The sequence below is a fragment of the Canis aureus genome, chromosome X (genome assembly GCF_053574225.1).
Source record: "Canis aureus isolate CA01 chromosome X, VMU_Caureus_v.1.0, whole genome shotgun sequence".
NCBI classification, from domain to species: domain Eukaryota; kingdom Metazoa; phylum Chordata; class Mammalia; order Carnivora; family Canidae; genus Canis; species Canis aureus.
In genome coordinates this window covers 115,684,269-115,696,872 of record NC_135649.1, presented here as the reverse complement: position 1 = coordinate 115,696,872, position 12,604 = coordinate 115,684,269, and the positions used below count along the sequence as shown (strand labels likewise).

General features: G+C 43.3%; 1 protein-coding gene and 2 long non-coding RNA genes across 6 annotated transcripts in view; 2 read left to right on the top strand and 1 right to left on the bottom strand.

Moving 5' to 3' along the window:
* Window positions 1–1,834, bottom strand: part of LOC144308757 (uncharacterized) — an 18,266-nt gene extending 16,432 nt beyond the window's left edge. For both annotated transcript variants that reach the window (XR_013375084.1, XR_013375083.1), the window contains exon 1: window positions 1,542–1,834. This is a non-coding gene — a long non-coding RNA (uncharacterized LOC144308757). The remainder of the gene's footprint in view (window positions 1–1,541) is intronic.
* The window catches only part of FRMPD4 (FERM and PDZ domain containing 4), a 565,544-nt gene that overhangs the window by 129,704 nt on the left and 423,236 nt on the right, over window positions 1–12,604 (top strand). The gene's annotated exons all lie outside the window — the stretch shown is intronic.
* The window catches only part of LOC144308758 (uncharacterized), a 16,913-nt gene extending 4,309 nt beyond the window's left edge, over window positions 1–12,604 (top strand). The window contains exon 2 of the long non-coding RNA XR_013375085.1: window positions 12,422–12,604. This is a non-coding gene — a long non-coding RNA (uncharacterized LOC144308758). The remainder of the gene's footprint in view (window positions 1–12,421) is intronic.

The following is a 12,604-nucleotide window of genomic DNA, read 5'->3' as shown; positions in this document are numbered from 1 at the left end:
ATCTTGAGCAGACTCCACTCCCAAGACCCTGAGATCATGCTCTGAGCCCAAACCAAGGGTCATATGCTTAACCGACTGCACCACTCAGGCCCCCCTGTACATTTGCTTTTAAACTAGGACTGCTAATGAGATTGAGTGCTGTACCTCTAAGCTTCATGGTCAGGTACATACCTCTCCATGGAAGTTTACAAATGGATTCAAAACAAGCTTTAGAACCCAGATTCGGACAACGCTGGCATAGCAAATGCTAGCTTTTGATGGTTTGAGACTCTGTTTCAAGCAGAATGGGGACTTGATTGCCATCCTTTTTGGTTATGTCGATGTATTGAATCAGATTATGGTCTACCCTGCAGAACTGTGGGCAAGTCCGGGGAGTCCTGTGGTGCAGAAGCCGGTGGCTCAGATAGCAATTACATATTCACTGTTGTGGAAAGAGCTTGATACTGTACACTGGGATGTGGTGTGCTGGTTGATGAGCAGCATGTGCCCTGAATTTTATAAGCCTCAAACGCTTGATGGAAAAATATATCCAGAAAGTGAAATCAAAGCCAATATTCATAATAGGGGGAAAAAACGAAAGCTGTTAGGAATGTTCCCATTTATCTTCATGAAGTAAACATTTGCCTCTTAAAATGAGATATTTATTTGGGAGGAAAACAGACTCTGTCAGTATATCCTTGCAATAAAATAAATTTGCTTATGAAACCAGTTGTGGGTGAAATGAGGTGATTGTGGTTTCTCATATGCATTGTACCTGATATACTACCAGTTTTTAATGACAATAAAATGTATTACACATCTTCCTCCCATTTGGATGAGTTGTTTACGTCATGAGGATGGTGTTGATGGAGAGATTATAATAATTAATTTATATTGTGTTTGGGAAAAATCTCCATGTGCTTTTCAGAAGTGGATTTAAATGCATACAAATGCAAGAACAAATAGCAAAATGCACTTTATGTCACACTAAATGCCTTTCTTTCTGCCAGTTCTTTCTAGGTAGACTTTGGCTCAGATTTTAAGTCCATTTTCTCCCATAATCACCAAATTTCATATGTGCCGTGGATTTTTCCTAATCTTACTGATTATAGTTCTTAATAATATCATTAAGGAATAGCATTGATCCAGGATTGTCATCTTGAAACAATATTGTCATCTTGGATTATAACTATTCCCTGGAACGTTATGATAGAGGATAAACAAATATTTCATTCAGCCAGTAGGTACTGAGCATCTACTGTGTGCCAGGCACTGTTCTAGATCTGGGAATAGAGTAGTTAGTAAACTGCTCATGGGTTTATCTTCCATTGGAGGGAGTCAGAAACGAAACTAAATAAATAACTAAATGTAGAGCACGGTAGATGATGATAGGGCTCTGAGAGAAAAAGGGAGAAGATAGAAGAGGGATATAGGTGGGAGGTGGGAAGGAGTCCGATTTCGAGCCAGGTAGTGTGCTAAGACCTAACAGGAAGAAAGAAACATGCCAGCGAAGGTGTCTGGAAGAGGGAGAGGTAGAGTGACCTGGTTTGGCCAACACTTACTGGTATTTAGCACCAAAGGTCTTTGCATCCTAGACAATTTGTCAGTCCCTGATGAACCCAGATGCTGGTGATCTTACAGGCGAGGTTGCCTGGTGTAGATTAGCAAGCGGACAAGTGTGGCTGGAGGGAAGTCCCAGAGGAGGTGACAGGCAATGGGATCCGAGGTGACATGAGGCATCAGAAGCATTAGGGCCTTGTCAGCATTTTGAGGACTGGCTTTTTTGACTTTGAGTGAAATGCAGTCATTGGAGGGTTGGCGTCAGGGTGCCATGGGTTGATGTCTCTTCCTGAGGGCCCATGCTGGCTCCTGTTTTGAGAGTCACAAAGGGAGCCAGGACAACAGCAGGGAAGCCCCATGATGACCTAGGGATGGGACGAAGGCAGCTTGGACCAAAGCACAGGATCGCAGGGTTCTTCTTTCACGGAGTCAGAGAATGAATCTTGTGGACACAAAAGGGTGAAGTGAAAGTTTATTCAGTGAAGGTAGAGACCAAAAAGGAAAAAAAAGAGCTCTCTAGAGTGAGAGGGGTCCTGAATGGGTTGCCACCATGGGCTGCCACTGGCAATCTTTTATTGAGAACTGACCCGGGAGGCTTGTGGCCTTGAGATTCTTGTGCTGTCTTGGTTTGAGCAAGGACTCCTGATAACATCCTTAATGGCTTGCTTTTTCTTTGAGGTCTGGTCATCTTCTGTGGTTAAAGTGTAGCTGCCAAAAAAAAAAAAAAAAAAGTGGTGTGATTCTGGGTGAATGTGCTGGCCGGGGTGGGGGACAGCCTCCCCTGGTCCAGGACAGTGGATGTGGAGGCAGAGAATGCGAGGAATCCATGGTGACTCCGGAGCTTTTGTCCTGAGTTATTACAGAAAGGAGAAAAAGACCAATTACCGAGACTGGGAGAAACAGCTTTGGAAAGGGAAGGATCAGAAGGCAAGATTGAGGTGCCTGTTGGAAATGCAAGCGGGAATGTTCTGTAGGCAGCTGGATTTAGAAGCCCGGGGTTCGGGGTTCGGGAGGGGGGACCGGGCTGGGTGTTGCCACGGGGGCTCAAGACACTCCCCACGCTCTCCGTTCATGACGGGGGCTTGCTGTTTCACACTGCAGCTGCTTTCCGCAAACATTTTATTCCAATTCTCTCCTATATTAATGTGTCTAAAAATGCCATGTGATAATAAATCCATCTCCCCACAACAGGTGTTGATTGGAATTAAGTGAGGTGTAAGTGTGGGCTACCGTATGTTTGTTTTCCCACAAGACTTTAATGAGTTTGTCTATTAGTTTAACGTAACGAATTTTTGAATCTCAGGAGATGGTTCATTATGCCATCGTTCTTGAAGAATGCCTAAAGCTACTGTTTGGTTGATTTAAAAGCATTCTTTTACTAATTTTCCAGAGACAATTATTTTAAATTGTTCTGAATTGGGGACGTTTAGATGGGAAAATACGCAGTTGGGTTGTATTAAGCCTAGTTTCTACTGCGAAATCTACTAGGGAAATTAGCTGTTCTCGTCCCTCCATCTCCTAAATAAGCTCCAGGTGAAGAGCTGTGGTGCAGAGCAAGCCAGTTTTCAGTAGAGGAAAATTCAGGCCTGATGCTTCACGTGACCAGGCTAAATATTTCAGGAGAAGGAAAGGTTGGTTGCCTTATTGACTTTGTATGAGTGGAAGAGCCCGGGTCACCTGTGTTTTGGTTTCCGCCTATACAAGATAATCAAAGACAAAGTAGTTCTCCGTCCGGCTGCCCATGGCCATCATCTGTGGAGCTAGAAAAATACCTGGGCCCGCTCCCAATGACTGTGCTATAATTGGTCTGGGGTGTGACCTGAACATCAATCAGTAGAGGTGATTATAATATGCAGCCAAATCTGAGAACCTCTGGTACAGAACAGATTCCTGATCCTGCATTTTTACTAGTGCATCAACGTTGAAGTTTTTAAAAAAAGATTCTATCTATCTATCTATCTATCTACCAGAGTGAGCACCCAGGGAAGGGGGAAGGCAGGTAGTGGGGGGCAGGGGAGAGAATCTTAAGCAGACTCCTGTGCTGAGCTCTGAGCCCTACATAGGGGCTCAATCCCATGACCACAAGACCATGAATTGAGCCAAAACCAAGAGTTGGGTCACTTAACTGACTGAGCCACCCAGATACTGCAACAGTGATGATTTTTATAGTAACTAAATTACACTGTTAGAAGGAAAAAGGAGCCCAGTAAATGTAATAAAGAGTCTTCTGTGTCCATATGGGTTCTGCTTAATTAGAAGACTTATGTGGGTGTATTTAAAACTTTGAAATAGGGATCCCTGGGTGGCTCGGTGATTTAGCCTCTGCCTTCAGCCCAGGGTGTGATCCTGGGGTCCTGGGATCGAGTCCTGCATCGGGCTCCCTGCATGGAGCCTGCTTCTTCCTCTGCCTGGGTCTCTGCCCCTCTCTCTGTCTCTCTGTGTCTCATGAATAAATAAATAAAATCTTTTTTTTAAATAAAACTTTGAAATAAAGTAGGTATGGTCCATGCATGTTTTCATGTTTTATCCTTTCCTCTGGAAATAATGTGGGAGATGCACTTCCTGTGATTATATGTTCAGAGTGGCCTACAGCAGAATTGCAAGTCTGAATTAGATGGCTGTATAATTAAGCACTTGCCCTCTTTCTGCACACCACAGGTCTTATCTATTTAGACGAAAAAAATATTTCAAGCACGACTTTAAAAGCACCTTGTAATTTCCCCCAATTTCCTCCAGAATACTAAGTACTGGTAATTTTACTAAGTTTGGTTATGACAGCTTATTTTCCCCCCTTTACAATATAAAAAAGTATGTAGTGCTCCAAATAGCTTCTTTTTTCTAAGACAGATGGGATGCTTGGAAGTGAAATCTTGAAGCATGGTTATTAGTGTGAGTTACTGATAAATTCAGCAACAAATTATTGGTTCACTTTTGGGTTACTGCTGTTGGCAGAGTGATGATAAGGTGCTACTTGTCTTGTTGGTTTACACGTACTCTTCCATACAGAAAATGGTTGGGAATAGGCGTTCACTTGGGTACCATGGGGTCTCCCGTAGTTTTGTGAGGCGAAGCTAGTGTTTAATGGCTCGGTGTTGCCTCTTGCTCGGAGTGCCCTGCCGAGGAGGCTAGCAGGAAAGGCCTTGGCAAGTGAACTCTTGGAGCAGAGGTGGAAAGGGCCTTCTGATCTTGTATTTCAGCCTGTTGGGCTTCCCCACACAAGCTGGAGACCATACTTGGGAAGCTACAGAGAATGTCTATATTGCTCTTCTATGGGCTGAACCTCCGGAAGTGGTTAATACAATAAACGTTGATTTCTTGCTCACATCGCTAGCGGGCACAGTTTGGATGGGGATGGCCCAGCTCCATGTGGTCATTCAGGAATCCAGGCTCCTTCCATCTGGGGGATCAGCCTTTCTTTAGATCTGTAGAGTCTCTATTTAGCTAGCAGAGTGGGAAAAGAAGCGAAGCGCTTGAAGTGGGAGAGTTCCAATTGATCAGGCTTGGAACTAGTGCATTCACTTTCATTACAGTGGCCAGAGTTCCTCACACAGCCATGGCCAACTACAAAGAGGGCTGAAAAACCTAGCCTTCCTGAAGGAAGAGGAGAACAAGAATCCCAAGAGTGGTAGCAGGCTCGGCCATAGCCTCAGACAGGGGGGTTTTGGTTGGGGGTACAAATATAGTCTACCTCTGGAGGCAGTTGAGGTGTGGAGCCAAGATTGCCTTCACAGCGGAGAATCTGGGTTCCCATCTCAAGTCTGCTCATGCATGATTAGGGGCTCATTCCTGGTTTCTTCCCCTATGAAGACGAGGGTCAAAGGATGACCCAACAGTTTGGAAATTACTTGGAGGAGGTATCATCTTTCTGTTCTATTCTACAGTCCCTTGCACAGAGCTAGGCATAGCCATTCTGTGGCTCGTTTTTCCAGAGAGAAGCTTTCTGTTTCATTGATGAGACTAGCTCAGCGGTTCCTTAGGGTATACAGTCTTTACAAGGAGTTACATTCCTGAGTCGCGGGCTGTAACCACAGTACTGATCGAGTTCTGATACGAATGCCAGTTTGAGTGGTACCTTCTTGAGAACAGTCCAGAAGAGTCCTTTAATTCCTCCCTTTTCTTCTAAAAGCAAACTGCAGTTCCTTCCTTCTGCCAGTTTGGCCCTGACCTGCCCTGGGGTGAAATTTGACTGTTAGCTTTGGTTCTGTTGTCATTTTTACGTTTCATTATTATTACAATTTTTTTGCTATTGCTTGCCAGTATAGATGACTGGTCTTGTGGCTTTGTAGCCCATCGATAGCATGGTTACCTCTTAAATGATGTGGAGAAGAGTGTGGGGAGAAGCCAAGGAGACCCTCCAGGGTAAGTGGACTGGAAACCACATGGCTAGGCTGGTTGGGTGATTGTGGGAAAATGCTTACCTTTTCAGAGGACCCCAATGTGTTCATTAATTAAATAAAAAGGTAGTCTTCTCTGAAGCTCTTAAACCTTCCAGCTATGGGCTCTATTACATATACCAGTTGACTGACAAGGTAGGGAAACAGTTTTTTTAATGCCGGAATGGAAAACTTAGGACATATTTGGGGTCTACTCACGTCAGTGAATGGACACTATTTCTAGTCACCTTACACGATTTCTAGTTTATTGTTAAAGGACTGAGTTTTTGTTTGAAAGTACATCTAGGTATACCGTGGTAGCAGTGGTAGGTTTGCCCCCACCGCAACAGATACTTTGCAGTGTCTGCAAGCATTTTTGGTTTTGTCACAACTGAGTGGATTGCTCTGGCAACTGGGGGTGGAGGTCAGGGAGGCTGCCCCACTCCCACGGTGCACAGGATTCCCCCACCCCACCCCCTAGCAAAGAGTTCTTGCCTCCGAATGTCAATACTGCTGAGTCTGGGGATCTTGGAATTTGAGGCAGCATGTGAAGACTCCAATTCTCCAGCTTTGTGCCTTTGGGATGAGGGGTTGCATGTTCAGGAGGAAGTGGGTACTTATTTGGACCATGTGTAACCTATAATTTGTGTAGATAGATGAGGGGAGGGAGCAATACGGGGAGCAGTGAGAAGGTGTCTCTCAAAATCATGTACTTGGATTTGGTAACATTTATTTATTTATTTATCTTTGAAGATCTATTTACTTAAGAAAGAGAGAGAGTGTGTGAGCAGAGGGGAGGGGCAGATGGAGAAAATCTTCCAGCTCCATGTAGGGCTCCATCCCAGGACCCTGAGATCGCAAACTGAGCAGCTTAACCAGCTGAGCCATCCAGGCACCCCTGGATTTGGTGACATGTACTTCCCGAAGTGCTAATGGACTTGTAGGAAGTTTTCTCTGGTGAAATTGCAGATTCGTGGATTCTTCAGAGAGAACTTGCAGATGCAAAAATACCCATGTGCTTATAGCAGTTCTTTATGATATCATTTTGATAAGGGGCAATCAGTTAACATGCTGAATGCCATTATTTTTTTTTAATTCTTTATTTTTTTTTAAGATTTTTATTTATTTATTCATGAGAGATGCACAGAGAGAGAGAGAGAGAGAGAGAGGCAGAGACACAGGCAGAGGGAGAAGCAGGCTCCACGCAGGGAGCCCAATGCGGGACTCGATCCCTGGTCTCCAGGATCACATCCCAGGCTGCAGGCAGCACCAAACCACTGCACCACCAGGGCTGCCCTTTAAAAAATTCTTTAAAAATACCTTTCTTGGTTTGTTCTGGATGAGCTGAATACCTGAGCCATGTGTCCAATAATTTTCTGTTTTCTTAAAATTCTGCGACCATCTGGTTGATTTATAGCTCCTGATAACTGAAATCTGTTTATTAATTTCACATAAGGAACTGCAAGAGGGGAGAAGATACAGAGCAATCCCTGTATTGTAGTTGGGTGAGTGGTGGGACTAAATGATTATGATCAAGTTACGTGAGAATGTCATGAACAGGAAAAGTCACTATGCAAGTTCACTCAGTGATTGTTTTGCTCTTCAATTTCAGATATACCTTTAGAGATACAGATATGTACACATACATACGTGTGTATTTCTATATAGATTCTTATATATACATATATAAACCCATATGTATATAGAAAACCTAATGTCGGGCAGCCCCGACATTTGGCGCTGCCTTTGGCCCAGGGCGTGATCCTGGAGACCCGGGATGGAGTCCCATGTCAGGCTCCCTGCATGGAGCCTGCTTCTCCTCTGCCTGTGTCTCTGCCTCTCTCTCTCTCTCTCTCTCTCTTGCTCTGTGTGTCTCATGAATAAATACAATAAAATCTTAAAAAAAAAAAAGAAAACCTAATGTCTAACAGTCACATTCAGCAACACGTTTTTACTGTATTCATGCCTCACTGATTATGCATCAGTGTTTCTTTTATAACTCTACGAGGGGGCCACAAGGTATGATATTGGTAGACAAGGCAAAACGCTCATACTGGTGTGAAATCTCAGTAGAGTCTATATAATAAATAGTATTGTGCCAAGGTCAGTTTCCGGGTTTTGACAATAAGCTATGGTTATGGAAGATTGAGTTAGTATTTAGAGAGGCTGGGTGAAGGGTACATGGTAGCTGTCTATTATTTTTGCAGTTTCCTTGTGAGTCTAAAATAAAATGTTAAAAATGAAAACAACTAAGATTGTCTCCCTGCTTCCGAGAGTAGAAACGTATAAATAGTTTTTCTAAAAAGGGAGCACACCTTGCTTTTTTGGTTGGAAAAATATAATAATACTCCCACAGGTACTGTGTGATACCTAACACTCAGTTATAAACACTATTATGTTGCATCTGTTCATTAGTGAGACTATTTTATAGAAATAGTAATTTCTTTTATGTAAACTTTTATCAACATATAACATGCACGCAGAAATCCCAAGTCTACATACAGCTAGTGAATTTTCACAAATTGAACATACTCATGTAATAAGCAGCCAGATTAGGACTGGATTTATGACCATCAACCAGAGTCACCATCATCACCACCCCCTCACTGGTGCCCCTTCCGATCCCTAGCTGGGTCCCACCCTTGCCAAGGTTAGGCATATCCTGCCTTCTGGTACCATAGATTAGCTTTTTTTTTTTTTTTTTTTTAAGATTTTATTTTTTTATTCATGTGAGACACAGAGAGGCAGAGACCCAGGCAGAGGGAGAAGCAGGCTCCAGGCAGGGAACCCGACGTGGGATTTGATCCCAGGTCTCTAGGATCAGGCCCTGGGCTGAAGGCAGCGCTAAACCGCTGAGCCACCCGGGCTGCCGAGCTTTTTTTGTTGTTGTTGTTTTTAAGGACTTTATTTATTTATTTGATAGCAAGAGAGCCCAAGCACAAGCAGGGGGAGGGACAGAAGGAGAAGCAGCAGGGCCCCTACCACCCCCCACCCCCCCCACCCCCGCTCCCACTAGCAGGGAGCCAGATGCAGGGCTCTATCCCAGGACCCTGGGATCATGACCTGAGCAGAAGGCAGATTCTTAACTAACTGAGGCACCCAGGTGGCTCTAGCTTTAACTGTTTCTAACTTTGGCCTAGTGAAATTTCAAGTGTCTCACATTCTCTTCCAGGAGAGAGATGTGGGTCCAGCGCCTGTTATCAGGCAGGTTGAATGCTGCAACAGTCGAGAGGTTTCCATTCTGACACCAGGTGCAAAGAGCTGCTCTTGATCTATTCTCTGCTGTTCACCTGTGCCAGCGGAGCTAAAGTACGGTTGGGTATCCCAGGTTCTCCTTAATTTTGGAACTTAAGTTTGTGACTTCTGCAGGTCATTTTAAGGTAGAGTAGGAACTTTTATTCAGATGAAAGTGAGAGGTTTTGCATGATGACCAAAAAGTCAGTACTGCATCTTTTGTCATTAATGAGTTACTTGGACCAATGCAAGTCAAATTTTGTGAGCATCACACTCCCCTGGGGATCTTCTTGAAATGCAGATTCTCATGCTCTCTAGGTTTCTGGTTGTGTTGTGGATTCTGCATTCCTACGAAGCTCCTCTCCCTGATGAGGTGGGTACAAGGACCACACTGATGTGTCTGTGTGTCTGTCTTTCTTTCTATCTTTCTTTCTTTTTCTTTTTTCTTTCCCCTCTCTTTCTTTCTTCTTTTTTTCTTCATTTGATTATAGTTGACACACAATGTTACATTAGTTTCATGTGCACAACTCCGTGAATCAACAGGTTTATACATTTATGCTGTGCTCACCACAAGTGTAGCTACCATCTGTCACCACGTGATGCTATTACAATACGATAATGTAGACATTATCTTATAACCAGGGGAGTCACTATGTGGTGGGTGACAACAGGAACTTGGGCCAGATTGTCTAGATTCAAATCCTTGTTCTGCCATATACTCATGGACATCAAAGAAGTTTCCTAATAGTTCTATACATCTGTTGGGGGGGGAGCAAATCATAGCAGGTTGGTTTTTTGTTTTTGTTTTTGTTTTAGGAGAGAGCACGAGGTGGGGAAGTGCAGAGGGAGAGAGGGAATCATCCCAAGCAGGCTCCATGCCCAGTGTAGAGCCCACCATGAGGCTCGATCTCACAACTTGAGATCATGACCTGAGCCGAAATCAAGAGTCTGTCACATAACCGCCACCCTGGGCGCCCCCAGTAGCAGAGTTTTGTGAGGACTGGATGATACCATACATGGGAAATGCTTCAAGCAGTGTCCAGCACATAGTAAATACTCAGTAAAGGTAATACTCATCAGTCAATGACTGGGCAGTCGGGAATATTTTCTGTCAATCACTGACATTGAACTTGAAACAATTTGGCTTTCTAGGTAGGTCCGTGTGTATTTCCGGGAGAAGTGTTGAGGACAGAGTTCGGTCTTGACTTTTGGATTGGGATGGGCATCATGAAGGCGTGGACAGTGCTGCAGGACCTAGGTCAGATCAGTGACAGGGCAGAGATGGAATCTTGTAAGCAGTGAGAATACCAGAGCAACACTCTGATGAAATAGGTGATTGGAGTGGTTGGGTTTAGGACGACTTGTTGAAGAGGCAATTTGTAGGACTTCGGACTCATCTTCTTCTTTTTCTTTCATTTTTTTAAAAGCTTTTATTTATTTATTCATGAGAGACAGACAGAGAGAGGCAGAGACATAGGCAGAGGGAGAAGCAGGCTCCCTACGAGGAACCTGATGTGGGGCTCGACCCCAGGGCCCCAGGACCATACCCTGAGCCAAAGGCAGATGCTCAACTGCTGAGCCACCCAGGCGTCCCTCATCTTCTTTTTAGGTCATCTGATGTCAAAGTTTGAAGGTTGAACCTTGACCGATATGAAATCTGTAACAATTCTTAGCTGGTAATTAGTAGCTACCTTGTAGAGAAATAAGTCAAGGTGGAAAATAAACATCATGCTGAAGATATTTTTAGAAGAAAGCACAATTCTTGCATGAAACCACAACTTAACAGAAGAAAAATGCCTGTCATTTTAGTTACTAGTGCTACTGACATACCCCCTTACTATTTTAATAAAATCCAGCTCCTGCCCCCTGCCAATTGTGGTCTTTGTTCTTCTAGATAAAGATGATTCTATGGAATATTAGGTCTATTTTGTTTGTTTTTGTTTTACAAAATGAACTTGGGCCAAAAGCATTCAGAAAATGCCTTGGAACATGACATTTTGAAAATATTACATAAAAAAAAGAAAGTATTAGGTAAATTCCTGAAATTATTAAAAAAGAAGGTTGCTGTCCATTTTACTCAATTTGCTTGTAATTTATATTTCCTGCCAAAGTACAGTATGACTTTTTTTTTTGCACTTAGGGTAATTTGGCTTTCACATCAAACATTCAGAGACACTACCAATTTTTCAAGCATGAAAGGTGACATAGATTTGTTTTTCCAAATACAGATTGTATCATGAATTAAAAAAATTGAAACTGATATATATAGTGTTTTGTGTAAATGTAGGGTTTAGTCAGATGATATGCTATGATGATAGCTTGCTCTCACTTTATAGAAGTTTCTGGTTCCTTGCAGTGCTAGTCTCACGGTGGGGAAGATACTTTAGTAGAAGCATACTAGAGTATACAGTGCCAGTTAGTAAGGAGGATAGTCCTTGTGTTTCACTCTACAGTGTCTGTGCCCCTCCTAAGACCCTGAAAGTCCATGTGGCTTTTTTATGTTTTGTGTACAGGGAGTTCGTTTGGGACATATTTCTTTTTCTGCTACCTTTGCATTCCTGGGTATCAAAAATGCATGTGATTTAATTTGCCTCCTTGACTGAAACTTTTTTTTTTTTAACTGGGTTGTCGCCTACATTTTGTTTTTCTACACAGAGGTGACAATATTTCCATGCTGATGTGCCATTTTTTTAAAAATTTTTATTTATTTATGATAGTCACAGAGAGAGAGAGAGGCAGAGACACAGGCAGAGGGAGAAGCAGGCTCCATGCACCGGGAGCCGATGTGGGATTCGATCCCGGGTCTCCAGGATCACGCCCTGGGCCAAAGGCAGGCGCCAAACCGCTGCGCCACCGAGGGATCCCTGATGTGCCATTTCTATAAAATTGCCTATTTACTCATTATGGAAGATAGTGACATCACAAAACTTCATATATTAATTCATTTAGTTATTTATTGATGCATTCACTGATTCAGTAAGTTACGTATGAGTCTTTTATGTACGGAAGCGGGGGGGGGGGGGGTCCTACCAAGAGAACAGAATGTGGAGCCAACCTACTCCCGAGGATTTGGGGGGCCCTTAAATGGCCATTAGATTATATATATATATGTTTTTAAGAGTGCAAAAAAGGCTTGGTATCTGCTCTTCCCAGTTAAAAATTAAAAGAAAACTAAAATCAGGCAGAGATCCAGTTTTTGTGGCACCAGAAGCAGTTATATTATGAAAAGTCCTCTTTGGGAAGAATAATCCAAAATTATGAATACAAATTGGCAGAATCGCACCCGGAGCCTCGGAAGGAGCTGCGCAATTACGGCCTTTAACGGAGACGTCGTTAGCCTCTCGGTCGATCCGCTTTGGAATGAAGACGGGCCTCTGTACGCTGAACAAGCGCATGTTCATTCTTAAACTTCTGTAAAAAAGAGATAGCACTGAGAGAACAATAAAGCAAAGAAACGA